Source organism: Molothrus ater, chromosome W (assembly GCF_012460135.2).
Source record: "Molothrus ater isolate BHLD 08-10-18 breed brown headed cowbird chromosome W, BPBGC_Mater_1.1, whole genome shotgun sequence".
Taxonomy (NCBI): domain Eukaryota; kingdom Metazoa; phylum Chordata; class Aves; order Passeriformes; family Icteridae; genus Molothrus; species Molothrus ater.
Genome location: NC_050510.2, coordinates 2,593,921 through 2,610,096, shown reverse-complemented (window position 1 = coordinate 2,610,096; position 16,176 = coordinate 2,593,921). Strand labels below are relative to the sequence as shown.

Sequence of the window (16,176 nt, the reverse complement as noted above, 5' to 3'; positions counted from 1 at the left end):
CCCCTTATCCCCATATCGTCAACATACTACCACACATTTGTGGTATTCACATGCCCTATGAACAGAGAGAAGCTGTGAAACAAGCAGAGAAGAAGGAAAACACAGTTCTTATCTCCCTTGCTGTGCCTGTGTTGTGCTAAAGTAGAATTTAATATGGAGATTGTTTACCCAAAGTGAGGATGTTTTGTTCACTTGGCCTATCAGGGTCAAGAAGTGTGTGTGTGTCAGACTGTCATGGGACATGCACGAGAGAATCAGAGATGAGTGCAGTTCTGTGCAGTTGTGAGCAAGAGTGAGTGCATGGCAGATTCCGTTTAGATACAATGTATATAGTATAGTATAATAAAGTAATTCATTAGCCTTCTGATGATGGAGTCAGATGCATCATTCTCTCTCCCCTTCATCAGTCGCCTTTCATTTACAATACACATTATGCATTTTATTCATGTAAAACTTCCATCTCTTTCCCCCCAAAATTACAAGCAATACCCATCATGCCCTCATCGCATCCCCACACCGGGAGTCTGTTTACGATATGTATAGTTTATGGTTTCTTCGTCCTACCCTGCATCCCAGTTCCAGAAGTATGTTTTGGAGATTTATTAGTAATTGGACCTGGTTTGTTAGAGGAAGAGCAGGCAATGAAGCTTTCCAGCCTTTCCTTTACTTCTTCTCCTTTGAATCTGTTATGTCACTTTTTGAGAATGTTGAATTCCCCCTGAATGTTAAAGAGACCATCTTTCTAGTATGTAATCTGGTAAGCTTCCTTTATATAGTCTGCAACTTCTCTAGAATGAGGGCTAAGATGTCCAGAGGAGCTGATGAAACCCCTGACCCAGAAATAGACCCAGGCATGGGAAATCCTGAGAAGTGTAGAGAATGAGAAGATATGAGACAAACCCTGAAGCAATTTTCTGACCCTTTAACCTGAGATTTTCCACGTGAACAAATTCAGAACCCAGCTGAGGTGGGGAAATACTGGAAAAAGAAGTGCCATGATGACTCTAAGGAAGAAACGCTCATTGCAATAAGCTGAGCGCTGGCCTATGCTTATCACACACTGCTAGATACTGTAAGGCAGCAAATAAAAGCAAGGGGGCAGGGAGATAAATCAGCAACTACCCCAATCACTCAGGCTGCAGCCAACACCCCAGCTACTCAAGTTGTAGCTAAACCAGACAGTAACCCTAAACCACTGGCAGTCGCCATGGGAAAGAAGTGCACATGCAAAACCAATCAGCCAGTGACCAACGATAACGATCCGGGAGAAGGACCCTCAAAACCAATTACTGATAAAAAAGCCAAAGTTAAAGCAACTGACACAAGATCAAAAGCCACTATTGGGTCCTATTCCCTGAAAGACCTTCATGGCCTAAGAAAGGATTATACTTGAAGACCTGATGAATATATATTAATTGGTTAGTCCCTCTTTAAAATGTTGCAGACGAGGCTACGATTTTAGACAGTAGTGAAACGAAGCATTTGGGATCCCTGTCACATGATCCCGTCATTAACCAAAGAATGATGAGGGGGGCTAATCCTCACAACCTCTGGGCATGGGTCCTGGAAAGTGTAGCACAAAAATATATGTGTGCTCACGATCTCTATATACAGCAAACTCAGTGAAAGACCATAGAACAAAGAATTCAGCACTTGAAGGAAATGGCAGTGGCAGAAATTGTCTTCTCAGATGACGTAAACACTGTAAATCCAGATTTAGTACCATGTACATCCATGATGTAGCGAAAACTTGTACGACTTGGGCCACAAGAATATGCTTCTGCTTTAGCAATAATGAAGCGGGATAACAGTGAGGAGACTGTGTTTGATATAGCAAAGAAGCTCCAAACATATGCAGATGCTGTACATGGCCCAACACATGCCAGAATCGCAGTGGTGGAAACACGTCTGCAGAAATTGGAAGGTAAGATAGAAGAGAATCACAAGAAACTCAAAGAAGAGATTAAAGAGGGCTTTCTCCAAATCTCGGCAGTACAGATCAGAAGTTCTGGTATCCAACGCAGACATTCCCCAGATTGAGAGAGAAGGTACACCCCACAAGCTGAACTGTGGTTCTTCCTGCGTGATTGAAAAAAACCCATGAGAAGATGGGATGGAAAATCTACTGCTGGTCTGGCACAACAGGTGCGTGAACTGAAAGAAAGCAAGACTCAGAGAGGAAGTTCCACCAAAAAGAAAGCAGCTCCAGTGGCCCGTAACTGAACTGCCATATATAATGATAATGACAATATTTTCAATCCCCTTGAAAGAACCTCCAAAACATATGCCCAAAGAAAAAATAATAACCAAGCGTAGAGGGGCCCTGCCTCTACCCATGTAGAATCTAGGGAAAACTGTGGTTTTTAGACTCCGTGTATTCATTAGCCTGGCACATCTAAACCACAAGATTATAAAGCTTTAGTCGACACTAGTGCGCAGTGCACATTAATCCTATCAAAACGTGTGGAGGCAGAATCTCTTTCTATTACTATTGTGACAAAGAAATCACAAGATTTTACTTTAGTAGAAGCTGAGGTAAACGTGACTGAAAATGAGTAGAAGAAACACCCTATTGTGACTAGCCCAGAGGCCACATGCATTTTAGACAAAAACTTCCTCCAAAGTAGGAATTTCAAAGACCCAAAAGGACTCAAATAGGCATTTAGAATAGCTACTAAAGAGACAGAAAGCATCAAGCAATTGAACACCTTGCCTGGACTATCAAAAAACCCATCTGCAGTAGGACTCATGAAGGTAAAAGAGCAACGAGTGCTGAAGTGCTGATTGCCACCTCAACGGTACACTGCCGACAGTACCGAACAAATCGAGATGCTGTAATCCCCATCCACAAAATGACCCGTGAGCTAAAATGCCTAAGAGTAATCAGCAAAACCCACTCACCCTTTAACAGCCCCATTTAACCTGTGCATAAAACTGAAAGAGAATAGAAATTGATGGTGATCTACTGTGCACTGAATGAAGTAACTCCACCGCTAAGTGCTGTAGAGAGCTTTTTGGATAATTGGTTAGCTGAGAAAGGACATTTCGATGTGATGCCGATGGATAAGGATAGGGGAAACAAGCTGGGAATTATGTAACCGGTGTCCAATCACTGGCAAAGGTCATAGTGACCTTCGCTGAAACGGGAAGACGGGGGAGAAAATCGCTTGCCAGAAAATGTAGTTATCTTAGGTAGAGAAGCTAGAAGAATGCAAACATAGAAACAAAATAATCATTAGAGCATAGAAGTAGGTGTGGTTGATCTAAGTGTGCTTTAACCAATAATGAGCTCAGCTTTTGCAATATGTATAAGCTTCATTAACACCAATATAAATATGTGTGAGCTTTCAATAAACTTGGGGATTTGTCATTCACGCATATTGTGTGCTGCAATTCCTCCGCCGTATCTCGACAAATGGTGAACCCCGGACGCGATTCAACGGTAGCCACGGTCGAGCGGCGTATGAAGTTCGGGTCCTATCGCAGCTGAGGACTACAAAAGCACCGCTGAAAAAGGGAAGGTGCCGTGCCCTGGGGACCTCATCAGAGACCCCGGCCGATACGTGCTGCCGACGCCTTGAAGGGCTGCATGAAGCGCGCTGTTATCTTCAACACGGATAAAGAAAGGCAAGCAGCATATGATTTATTTCCTAACTTTTTATAAAAGTGTAAGGTTAAGGGTATAGATTTGCAGAAAGAGCTTCATGGGTTGTTAGCTCATGGGTATGCTCAAGGACTTTTTCAGACTCCTCACACAGAGCATAGGTTATCAGACTGCCGTATATTTGGGGATAAGTTGTGGCAGGCAGTCATAGATGATGATAAAGCCGCGAGAAAGTTGGGAAATTTACGGCGAGTCGTGCATGCTGAATTCTTGAAATACCAGGCAGAGGAGAGAGCTGCCCAGCAGGCTAGCGCAGCCCATGAAAGAAACAGGAGTTATGGAGACTGGTTTGGGTCCCCGCCGACGCTAGTTCCTGCTCTAAACAGCAGCTCCCTGCAGCTATCAGTTCCTGCTTCGGGCAGCAGCCCCCCCGCCCCCGCGCGTACTCCAGCAGTGCCGTCCGCGCCGCCTGTCCCGGTGTTAAACCCTACACCACCTCAGCCTCCCCGCCGCAGCGCGCAGCCCGCAGCCACCCCGCCGGAGAGGCTCGTGCCAGCCCCGGCCCTGGGCGACTTAACAGCTGCAGCGCGGCCGCCTCCCATCCCGCTCCGCTCCGCAGCCGCCCCGACCCCCGAGCCGGGGGGGTGGCAGGACGGGCCTCCCACTCCCCATGGGGAAGCGGGCTCCGGTGAGTCCACCCGCCCCGTGGCTGCCTGGCGTGGTTCTGCTTCCCGGCCACCAGCCGCCGCGCCCGGACACAAGCAGCAGCCACAGTAACCCTGCTGTCTACTCACCCAGAAAAGATTCCAACTGGGGTAAAGGGACCACTCATTGTTGATGGATTACCTATGGGAGCTTTGCTTTTAGGACGTTCCTCGGCTACTATGATGGGATTATTTGTTTTATCTGGAATAATAGACGCTGATTATACAGGGGAGATTTCCATTATAGTGCATACTCTTTTTCCACCTATGCGAATCGAACAATGAACTGTTAGATGAACTTCGACCTTTGTTAAAGGGAACTGATCCGGCACAGCCTGTTCGTATAACCCCTGAACAGGTTGAGACACTGCAGCAGATATTGGACTGTGTCACACAAGGCGGTGTTTGGAGACGTGATCTTGATCTCCCTGTACAGCTGACAGTTTGGTGTGGACCAAAATTTTTACTGGGTGCACTTAGCATAACAGAAAAACGGGGGAGATATGGGCCTTGGAATGGATATCTCCTCCACTTCAACAACATAAAACCCTTCTTCAGAAAATTGAAATTTTAGCTGATTTGCTCAAAAAGGGTCGTGATAGGACAATGGGGTTGGATTCAATGTCCAAAGAGATCACCAAAGCCCTTATCGGATGCTATAACTGTCTACACAGATGCAGGAAGAAAATCCAAAACTGCTGCAGTGACCTGGCGAGAAAAGGGACAATGGCACCATCATATACTCCGAGCTACTGAGTTGGACACTTTGCAAACGATGGAGCTATTGGCTGTTGTATGGGCCATGATGCATTTCTCTGGACCTCTTAACATTGTAACAGATTCTTTGTATGTTGCAGGCATGTGTGAGCGAATAGAGGATGCCTCTATAAAAGAGGTTCAGAACAGGAGGTTACATGAGCTGTTTATGCAACTGCAGAGAGCAATTAAGCTAAGAAAGCATTCCTTTTGTGTTATCCATATCAGAAGTCACAAATGGGATATTGGTCTGGGAGAAGGTAACATGCGAGCAGATAAATTAGTCTCAATCACACAAGCAACTCCGATTCCCAAACAAACCATAGCCAGGGAGGCACACTACATGTTCCACCAGAATGCAAAAGGCCTCCATAGAGAATTTCAAATACCTATGGAGGAGGCACGGGCAATAGTCAAAGCCTGTCCTATATGTAGTCATCATAATGGAGGCTGTGGCTTAGGTCTGGGAGTTAACCCAAGAGGGCTGAGCACAAATGAGACCTGGCAAATGGATGTCACACATGTGGCAGAGTTTGGGAGATTGAAGTATGTACATGTTACCATAGACACTTACAGTCATTTTATATGGGCCACAGCACAGACTGGTGAGAAAGCAGGGCAGGTAGAGAGACATCTCAGCAGTTGTTTTGCAGTAATGGGAGTGCCACAGCGCATCAAGACAGATAATGGGCCTGCTTACTGTAGCAAAAGAATAAAGCAATTTTTGCAGATGTGAGGGATAGAACACATAACAGGCCTCCCCAATTCTCCTACAGGGCAAGCGATTGTGGAGAGAGCAAATGGTACCTTGAAAAGATATCTGAGTAAATATATGGATACCAGAGAGCCACAAGAAAGATTGTTAAAGTGTTTGTTTGTTTTGAACCACTTGTGTGTTTTTGGGGAAAATAAGGTTCCTGCTCTGATTCGTCACTATGTACATGAAACAGATGGTGTAAAGAAAGATGTATGGGTGAGATACAGGGATCCCAAAACAGGACAATGGCAAGGTCCTGCTAAGGTGTTATATTGGGGCCGCGGATATCTTTGTGTTTCTACCCCTACAGGATCTCTGTGGGTACCTGCTAAATGAACCCGAGCAGCTGTGTTTGATGGAAACGTTATGTTATTGCTTTGTTAAATTTTTACTTCTTTTGGGGACAGTGTAGACTATCAGGCATGGGCCCCACCTCAGCCCAAGACTAACATATGGGTCACCCTGGCAAGCTTGACTAAACAGGAGACTATTTGCCTGTCATTGTCTTCTCCTGGCAATCCATTCACAACCTGTTTGGTTGGATTACCAGCAGATCCCTGGCCGTGCCCTTTACGTGTACCAACTTGTAAGGTCAGCAATGTCAGGATGAGTGTGGATAATTGGGATCAGTGGATTTCCCACTTTCCTATAGCACCACAGGAACCCCAAGAGTTAGAGTTGCTAGGGTCAGTGATGGCAGATGCATGCATTCATTTTAACCATAGAAGCCTGCTGTCAGTCAAGAACCACTCTAATGTTGTAACTTCCAGCATGGCTGTCTACCGGAATGCATCGTCCTGGTGCAATTATACAACAAAGAGAGTGTCAGTCTCATCCAATGACCCTATTCAATTGCCAGCAGGATATTTCCTGATATGTGGAGACCGTGCTTGGGCCGGTATCCCATCAATGCTGCACGGGGGACCATGTACACTTGGACGGCTGTCTCTACTTACACCTAACATGTCCATGATACTAAACATGAGCCGTCGCCATCGTAGAAGCAAGCGAATGGCTCATGCATTTGCAGCTGACTGCCGAGACGATGTAAAGTTTTGGTCCCCAGCGGCCATAATCGCAGCATCTTTCTTAGCCCCAGGGGTATCAGCAGCACGTGCTCATGCTATTTTAAATAGGTTAGGGTGTTGGCTTGCTAAACAGACAAATGAAACTTCTTTAGTGATTTCTAGTCTTTTGCTTGATGTAGATTCTATTTGCCATGCGACACTTCAAAATAGAGCTGCAATTGATTTTCTCTTACTTGCACAAGGCCATGGCTGTGATGAATTTGAAGGCATGTGTTGCATGAATCTTTCTGATCATGCACAGTCTGTACACTCACAGCTCTCTGAGTTACGGAGGCTAACTGGGAACTTACAGGTAGAATCAGGCCTTGGTATTGATGGATGGCTCAAATCTTTAAACTTAGGATCATGGTTACGTTCTGTTGTTAAGGTTAGAATTGTAGTGGCTATTGTAGCTTTGTTGTTAATATTAGTCTTGCCTTGTTTTTGTATATGCTTGCAGAATATGGTGCGAAAGATGATAACTACCGCATTTAATCAAACCATGCTTGTTCAACAGAAAAACGGGGGAAATGTAGAGAGCTTTTTGGATAATTGGTTAGCTGAGAAAGGACATTTCGATGTGATGCCGATGGATAAGGATAGGGGAAACAACCTGGGAATTATGTAACCGGTGTCCAATCACTGGCAAAGGTCATAGTGACCTTCGCTGAAACGGGAAGACGGGGGAGAAAATCGCTTGCCAGAAAATGTAGTTATCTTAGGTAGAGAAGCTAGAAGAATGCAAACATAGAAACAAAATAATCATTAGAGCATAGAAGTAGGTGTGGTTGATCTAAGTGTGCTTTAACCAATAATGAGCTCAGCTTTTGCAATATGTATAAGCTTCATTAACACCAATATAAATATGTGTGAGCTTTCAATAAACTTGGGGATTTGTCATTCACGCATATTGTGTGCTGCAATTCCTCCGCCGTATCTCGACAAAGTGCTGCTGTGCCAGACATGCTAAAACTCCAATACAAGCTAGAGTCCAAGACAGCAAAGTGGTATGCCACTATCAATATTGCCAATGCACTTTTCTCCATTCCTTTGGCAGCAAAATGCAAGCCTCAGTTTGCCTTCACCTAAAGAGGCAAACAGTACACCAAGAACCAACTGCCCCAGGAGTAAAAATACAACCCCACCATCTGCCATAGACTAATCCAGATTGCATTAGAAAAGAATGAAGCTCCAAAACATCTGCAATATATTGATGACATCATTGTGTGGAAGAAGACAGCAGCAGAAGTGTTTGAAAAAGAAGAGAAAATCATCCAGATTCTCTAATAAAGCCTCAGTGGCGTTATTATAAAGCAGAGCAACAGGGCTCAGGAGCTCAGTCCCTGAGTAAGGACCGGGTGCCCGAGGCTAGCTTGCTCATGCCAACGCCGCGAGGCTACCATCTAGCAAGCATGGTGATTATCAGCTCTATAGTGATTGCAAGCTCTTACGATTTCAGCTCTGCTTGCTAGGTTGTGGTGCCCTGGGCTTGAGGCTGCAGCAGACGGAGAGAGAGGAGAAGGAGAAGGCGCAGGCTGTTCCACAAAGATGGCTTTATTCAGGGAGGTCCATGAAGGGTCTCTGCTCTTCTTCTTTCTCTCCTAATGGGGTACAGTATGCTTCTTTTATAGGGTTGGAAAGGATCCAAGCTTGACCAATGGGTAAGGGGTTGACATGACATTGCCTTATAGGGTTACAGAGGTAGGTTAAGGGCAGAGGACAGGGAAACAGGAATTTGCTTTTGCTGTTTCAGCATTCCTATTGTTCATATCCTCCATGGTGCTTTTCCTAAATCTATGGGGTTTACTACAACTCCACTTTCTGTTTTTACCAAAGGGGCGTTCGCTATAGTTCTTTTGAAACAGTGAACAAGGCACGAGAACATATTTAACACTATAACAACTACAAGGAGAATCAACAACATTCCCTTAACCAAGGATGCAGCCCATCCTGTTAATCCCCATTGCCCGAAAAGTTCATTGACCCAGTCTGGGATTCTTTCTACTTTCAAGTCCTTCACGAGATCTTTCAGTTTCTGGATGTTAGCATGGATGGATTCTGAACGTGAAGAGAGGTTGAAGCAGCACATCCCTTCGAAGTCTTCACAGCCGTGTCCATGGGCAAGCAGCAAGAAGTCGATTGCTGCTCGATTTTGGAGCGAAGCCTGTCTTGTGGTTTCTTCTTCCTTTAAGAGATCACTCAAGGCTGCAGATGTAGCGTTAGCTTGTTTACTGAGCCAGCACCCAAGGTGATTTATTTCACCAAGGACTTTAGCTGCAGCTACCAAGGGTAAGAACAGGGAGACAGCAATCTTTTTTGGTTTGTTCCAATCGTATAATTTAGGATCGCAATTTTCATCAAATTCAGTGTAGGACCTTTTTTGTCGTTTTGATTCGCTTTCTTTTTTCCAATTATGTAACAGGGTGATGTTTGGAGTAAGGGTAGAAAGTTTTCCAAGGGTACAGGGACCTCCCTGGAGTCGGGAGGGGATCCCAGCCCATACTCTGTCACCACAGATGAGAAACATTCCCTTAGGTAATACTTTGGGATGGAGAGAGGACACAGAAATCACACGAGCTGTGTAATTGCACCAATCGTGAGAGTTATAGGCTTTGTTAATTAGTGATATCTCTTTTCGATATGTGTTTTTTGTCTGGTCCATTTCTGGCCAATTGTTTTTTCGATGTCTAAAGTAAAATTTGACACAGTATGTGGCCTTGGAGGACCCCAACAGATCTAATTCTTGGGGTTCCTCTCGAGCATCTGGCAGAATTTTTGTCCACTTGTCCCAAGTATCAGCCACATTGGGTCTCTTACCTGTGGTGCGGAGAAGCTCTGAGTTATAGACAGGCCAGTCACCAGCTACAAAGGGAATTCCTACTAGACATGTGGAAAGTGGATTATCAATGCTTCCCATGGACAAGCACATGTTGTCCTGTTTTAATGTTTTTGCTAAGGTTACCCAAACATTATGGCTAGGCTGTGGGCTAATCCAGCCGAAGGCACGCGTTACGGTGAAGAACATCCAGGCAGCAATGAGGACAGCAGCAACGGAGATATTTTTCATCTTTGGTCAGGAATAGGGCTTCTGATAGGGAATATAAGCAGAATTTGTTATCTTTATGATGAGAGGGTTTTCTGCCTTGTTCTTTTCTGTGTTCCCCTCCTCCCCCCCTTTTTTCTTTTAATTTCTAAGCTACACTAAGGGAGGAGGAGTGGGTAGAAGGTTAAGGGGTTTTAAAGGTTAGGGAGAGAGGATAACAGGTTTTTTTTTTCCTTTTTCTTTCTTTAAATACAAAAAAAAAAAACAGTGTAACAACATATAGTTCAGAGAACACTTTTGTGTTAAGGCTATCTATGGCCTGATGCAACAGACTGTTGTTTAGCTTTTCAGTTTTGTCTGCTGTCTTGTAATGGGGCAGTCTGTTCTTGTGTTTGTGGGTATTCGGCGACATCTTCGTCTCCAGGCAGAGCTGGTTTGGTTTTGAGGTGGTCTTGTGTTTGCCTCAGGAGAGTTCTTGTCCCCGTTTGCAGGAGTAGTGTTCGCAGTGCCTAAGTATGGCTTTATGTTTTTTCCTGGGTACCACCTCGGACCGGATGGTAGTAGCACGCACGCATATCCTCTACCCCAGTAATCAACTGGTGAGGCCCAGAAATTTGGTGTGTTTCAGGGTCCTTCACGAGCACAGGTGGTTTCTCAGTGAGCTTTGCTTGGGTGGTTGTCATGGTTTGACACTGGCACAATGCCAGTGCCCCCATGAAGATACATTCTCCCTGGTAGCTGCTGTGAGATGTGACCAGGAATAAGCAAAGCAGGCACTTACTTAGGAAAGAAAAGAAAACAGAACTTTATTAACTACTCTACAACTACAAATAAAAAGGAACACACACACACAGGGAAAATGAAAACCTCCCAAATGCATTTCCTCCTCCCCCCACCAAATTTCCAACACAATACCTTTGTTCCTCAAATCACCAACTCTCGGTCCAGCAGCACCTTTTAGACAATCAATCCTCAGTTCATCAAGAGGAGAGGAGTCCTTCTTGTACCATGGGCTTCCCCTGGAAACACAGTCGAAGCCTCGTGTGTTTCTGTGTCACTCGTGGCACCGCCCGGAGTACATCTGCCGTTGTGACTTCTTCCTTTTCATGTCCAGTGCTCTCACCACTGAACACGGACCAGAGCTGCTTCTAGGGTTGTCTTTTAAGGATGCTCTGTCCCGATCCAAAAAAGGCACAGTCTCTCCTTTGGGACACCTGTCCCCACAATCTCTCCTTTGGGACACCTGTCCCCCCGATATTTTTCACCCCCTGGGGCCGAGGGGCATCAATACTGAGCAGTCTCTGTATCACAAGGAACATGGGTCTGTCCATCTCTCTTTTGGGACACCTGTCCCCACAATCTCTCCTTTGGGACACCTGTCCCCCCCATATTTTTCACCCCCTGGGGCCGAGGGGCATCAACACTGAACCCTCTTGGTTCTGAGGCCATTGCCTCCCCCTAGAATGCAGTCTCTGTATCACAAGGAACATGGTTCTGTCCATGGCTATACAAAAAAAGAGTCCAGTAAAAGCTACTCCATCATCTCTTCCCACTAGGATTCTTCTCTATTCTTCTACTATCTCTCACTCGCCCAGACCTCTCTCACACTGGCCCATTTCCTTCCTCATCTTCCACTCTATCTTCTAGGAAAGGTCAATGTTCTGTAAAGTTCTCATTCTCCAAAAAGGGGTTAAAAGCTCCTACAAGCGGCCGGCTGAACCCCCCCTCTTCTCCGTCCCAGCCGTGCTGCCAGCACAGGCCCATGTTTATCAAGTTTCAAGGTTACAGTCTCAGGCAGTGGCTCTTTCTCTCTCTCTCTGTGTCTCTCAGGGGGGGCTGCCCGATGGCTCCCGGTGTCTCTCTCTCTGTCTCTCTTCCACCCTTCCACCCCGGGGCTCAGGCCTACCTCTCTCGGCCACATGGCTTTCCCCTCCCCCTGCCCAGCCAGCAGCTGGGCCGGGGGAGAGACCCGAACTCTTTCCCGCCGGAAACCCAAGAGGACCCTCCCAGGGGAGAGCTCTGCGTTTAACCCCGTGTTCTCAGAGGCGTGTCCATGTCCCAATGGCCAGGTTAAATGCCAATATTAAAGTCTGAATATCCATTGGCCAAAAACACAGCATCCCAAAAAACACATTTCCTGTCAAACCACCACAGTGGTATTTGCAAAGTGGCGAAGTATTGGTGGGTCAGGCTCTGATGCTGTACAGTTCAGGAAGTTGATGACGTAGAGAGCCTTGCAAAGTCTTTCCACTGGAGATGTGATTCTCGTGTCTCTGTTCTGTTGATCGAGGACTCTTTTGAGGGTTTGATGTGTCCTTTCCACGATGGATTGTCCTGTGGGGTTTACAGGTATGCCGGTCTTGTGTGCTATTCCCCATTCGTTGAAGAACTCCTTTAACTTGCGGGAAGTGTAGGCTGGGCCATTATCTGTTTTAATCTCTTTTGGTACACCCAGGGCGGCAAAAGCGAGGAGAAAGTGTTTTATTACATGCATGGTATTTTCTCCTGCATGTGATGATGCAAATACTGCTCCTGAAAACGTGTCGACTGATACATGCACGTATTTTGACCTTCCAAAAGGTGCGAAGTGCGTTACATCTGTCTGCCACAGCTGGCAGCTATTCAGACCTCGGGGGTTGACTCCCATCCCCATAGATGGTATCTGATAGTTCTCACAGTTCGGACACGTAGCCACGATAGCCTTTGCCTGATCCTTTGAGAGCTTAAACATTCTCATAAGGGCAGGTATATTTTGATGAAAAAACACGTGTGACAACTTTGCCTGGGCAAAGATGTTAGGAACATTAGCAGTTTCTGCTGCCATTGCTAATGCATCCGCTTTCCTGTTGCCTTCTGCAACAAAACCTGGGAGGTCCGTGTGTGACCTCACATGCATTATATGGTAAGGTTGCTTTCTGTGGGAGATTAGGTGTATTAATTTAGAGAGCAGTTGGTACAACTTTGGATTAGAGACCTCTTTGAGAAGAGCATGTTCTGCTCTCATCGCTATCCCAGTGACATAAGCTGAATCTGTAACCAGATTGAAAGGCGCATTTTTAAACTTTTCAAAGGCTCTGACAACGGCTGCTAATTCTGCGATCTGTGGAGATCCCTCCACTATTTGTATGTCAGAGTGCCAATCTTGTGTTTGGGGGTCTCTCCATGTAATCACCGACTTGTGGGAAGACCCTGAGCCATCTGTAAAGAGGGTTAGAGCCTTGAGAGGTTTTCTACTTTGGATTCATTTTGGAATCAAATGGAAGGTTACATCAGGGTTAAAAAGTTTGTGTTTTGGGATCTTAACTGAAGTTTGGCCCGTGTAGCTATCCAGGGCAAACTGGAGGCTTTCATTGGTCTGGATCAAATCCTCAAAGTCTGTAAGAGTTATTGGTAAGTATATGCATTCGAACTCACAACCTGAAAGAGATCGAAGGCAAGTCCTTGCCTTTTTTATTAAATGTGCTATGACCTCCTGGTAGGTGGTGTCTTTGTGGGCTGGCTACTTGTAAAGACCCATTCCAGTATCAACAAAGGGTCTCGAAGCTGGGAATCCCATTGGAAAATCAGTCCATTGAATCGAGGTGCTTTTCCCAGGATGATGAACTGGAAAGGCAGACTGGGCTCGAAGCGATGGGCTTTGCGTGAAGACAGGGCTTCCTGGACTTTGGTGATGGCACCTCTGGCTTCTTCTGTGAGAGTGCAGGGAGAGTCCAGGTCCTTAGGTCCACAGAGAAGGTTGAACAAGGGAGCAAGGTCCTCTGTTGTAATTCCTAGCAGTGGACGTACCCAGTTGATGGATCCGCACAGGCTGTGTAAGTCCCTGAGGGTTTTTGGGTCGTCATTTATGGTGATCTGCTGGGGTACGATGATCCTTTCCCGGATCTGGACTCCAAGGTAAGTCCATGGCTTGGTGTACTGGATTTTGTCCTCATGAATCTCCATTCCTGCCTTTTCTATGGTTTCAATAGTCTTTTTAACTGTATTGTCCAAGTAAGCTTTGTCTGAAGCACACACCAGGATGTCATCCATATAGTGATGGATGATAGCATCGGGGAATGATTTCCGAATGGGAGACAGGATGTGAGCCACGTACCACTGGCAAATAGTGGGACTGTTTTTCAGGCCTTGAGGAAGATAACGCCAATGATACCTTTTGAGCGGGGCCTCCTTGTTAAGAGAGGGAACAGAAAAAGCAAACCGTGGAGCATCCTCAGGGTGCAGAGGAATGCTGAAGAAACAGTCCTTAATGTCTATGATAGCAAGTGTCCAGTCTCTAGGCAGCATTGATGGGGAGGGCAGGCCAGGTTGGAGGGGGCCCATGTCCTCGATGACCTCGTTGATTCTGCGAAGGTCGTGGAGGAACCTCCACCTGTTTGTCCCAGGCTTTGGTAGAACAAAGACTGGAGAGTTCCAAGGGCTGTTGGACTCCACTATGTGGCCTTTTGCGAGCTGTTCTTCCACGAGGGTGTTTAGGGCACGCAGTTTGGCTTTATTGAGGGGCCACTGTTCAATACAGATTGGCTTATGACTTTTCCAGGTGAGACGAGGTGTTTCTGGCAGCGCGCTTAGCTCAGTGGCCCCGATTAGAAATCCTGAGTGGGAATACGTAGGGAAGCTCCCCACTGGTATAGAACGTCTCTGCCCCAAAGGGTGATGGGGGCCCTTACCACAAATGGACGAATGGTTGCCAGCTTGCCTTCAGGCCCTTCCACAAGGATGTTGTTCTTGCTTCTCATGGACAGTGTAGCTCCACCAATCCCTGAAATCATGCCTGCAACAGGTTGTAGATCCCAGTGTGCTGGCCATTCTGAGCGGGCGATGATGGTCACATCAGCACCGGTGTCCAGCATCCCTGGTAGGTGGGTCTTCTCGCCTTTGCAGGTGAGGTCACACTCGATCGTAGGCTTGGATGGTCCCACAACTTGTGCCCACATAGCTGTAGGGTTGAGAGGAATCTGTTCCCTGTGATCCTTTGGGAGTAAAAAGGCTTGTGCTATTGGAGTTCCCTTTGAAAGAAAAAATGCTAAGTCTATGCAGTATACCTGGACGAGAATCTCTTGTCAGCACCGTCAGCACTTCTGGAACAACGAAGATCTCCTTTGGGCTATTAAGAGAGTCACCTATAATTAAAATGTGCGAAGGACCACCTTTTGGCCCATATTTGCCTGTGGGAACACGGTGAACATTCTCATTATTAAAGTTGATGGACAAAGCAGTTACCAGTTGACGGCGGGTTCCCATCTGGGTTGCCCCGTGGGTTGGATCCTCTTCTTGTGTTCTGGAACGTCCTGGGATGGTGCGTAGTTGGGTCTGGGTGGCCTTTGATTTGTTGTCAGCGCCCGGGGCTCGACCAGGCGGCGCAAGGAGTTTCCCGGATGCTGCTGATAACGCTGCTGATTCTGGGGTCTTTGGTAATTGTTACGGTGGTATCGGGGGGGTGATCTCTCTGGGCAGTCCTTTATGTAATGTCCAAGATCCCCACAGTGATAGCATCTAGCTTGGTCTTTAGAAGGTATTACTGCATATGCCCCAGAAACTCCTTCAGCAATACCTTTGGCAACTGCTTGGGCCACTGTATTTTCAGTGGACATGTGACGTGTACAGCATTCCAGCATCTGCTCTATGGTGGGGTCTGTATCCATGGGTAGAGACCTCAGAATGGCTTTGCATTTTTCATTTGAGTTACTCAAGGCAAGTTTACATAAGAGTTCCTTCTTTGCCTCTGTGCTCTCTATCTGTTTCTCCAGAGCATCTCTAAGTCTATCCACAAATTTGATAAAACTTTCATCTGTCCCTTGTTTAATAGTAGAAAAATGCATTGTTGGAATTGACTCATCATGCACGAGAAGTAAAGAGGTTTTTGCTGCGAGAGCGATGTCCTGCAGCGCTTCTTTATTCAAGGTTTCCAATTGGTCTGCTGGTTTCTGTAAGTCACCTTCACCAGCTAGTTGGACTACCGTAAAATTCCTCTTATTAGCATCCGCAGAATATGAATCTGATAATGTTTGTAAATGTCTTTTCCAATGCCTGTCCCATAACAAATATTCTGCTGGGGACAGCAGGCAGTGTGAAATATTTTTTATATCGTGGGGAAGTAAGACATGTGCTGAGAACATGGCTTCTAAGAAATTTCTAAAAATATGTGAGCTTCACCCATGTTCTTTGGCTATATTTCTTAATTGCACTAGTTCCTTATTTGAGTTAGCCTTCCATGTCTTTATAGTGGACTCGCCACCATTACGTCC

The 16,176-nt window shown here is 46.0% G+C and overlaps 1 protein-coding gene across 1 annotated transcript in view; it reads right to left on the bottom strand.

Moving 5' to 3' along the window:
* LOC118701501 (homer protein homolog 1-like) overlaps positions 1–16,176 on the bottom strand; it is a 136,253-nt gene that overhangs the window by 79,291 nt on the left and 40,786 nt on the right. The gene's annotated exons all lie outside the window — the stretch shown is intronic.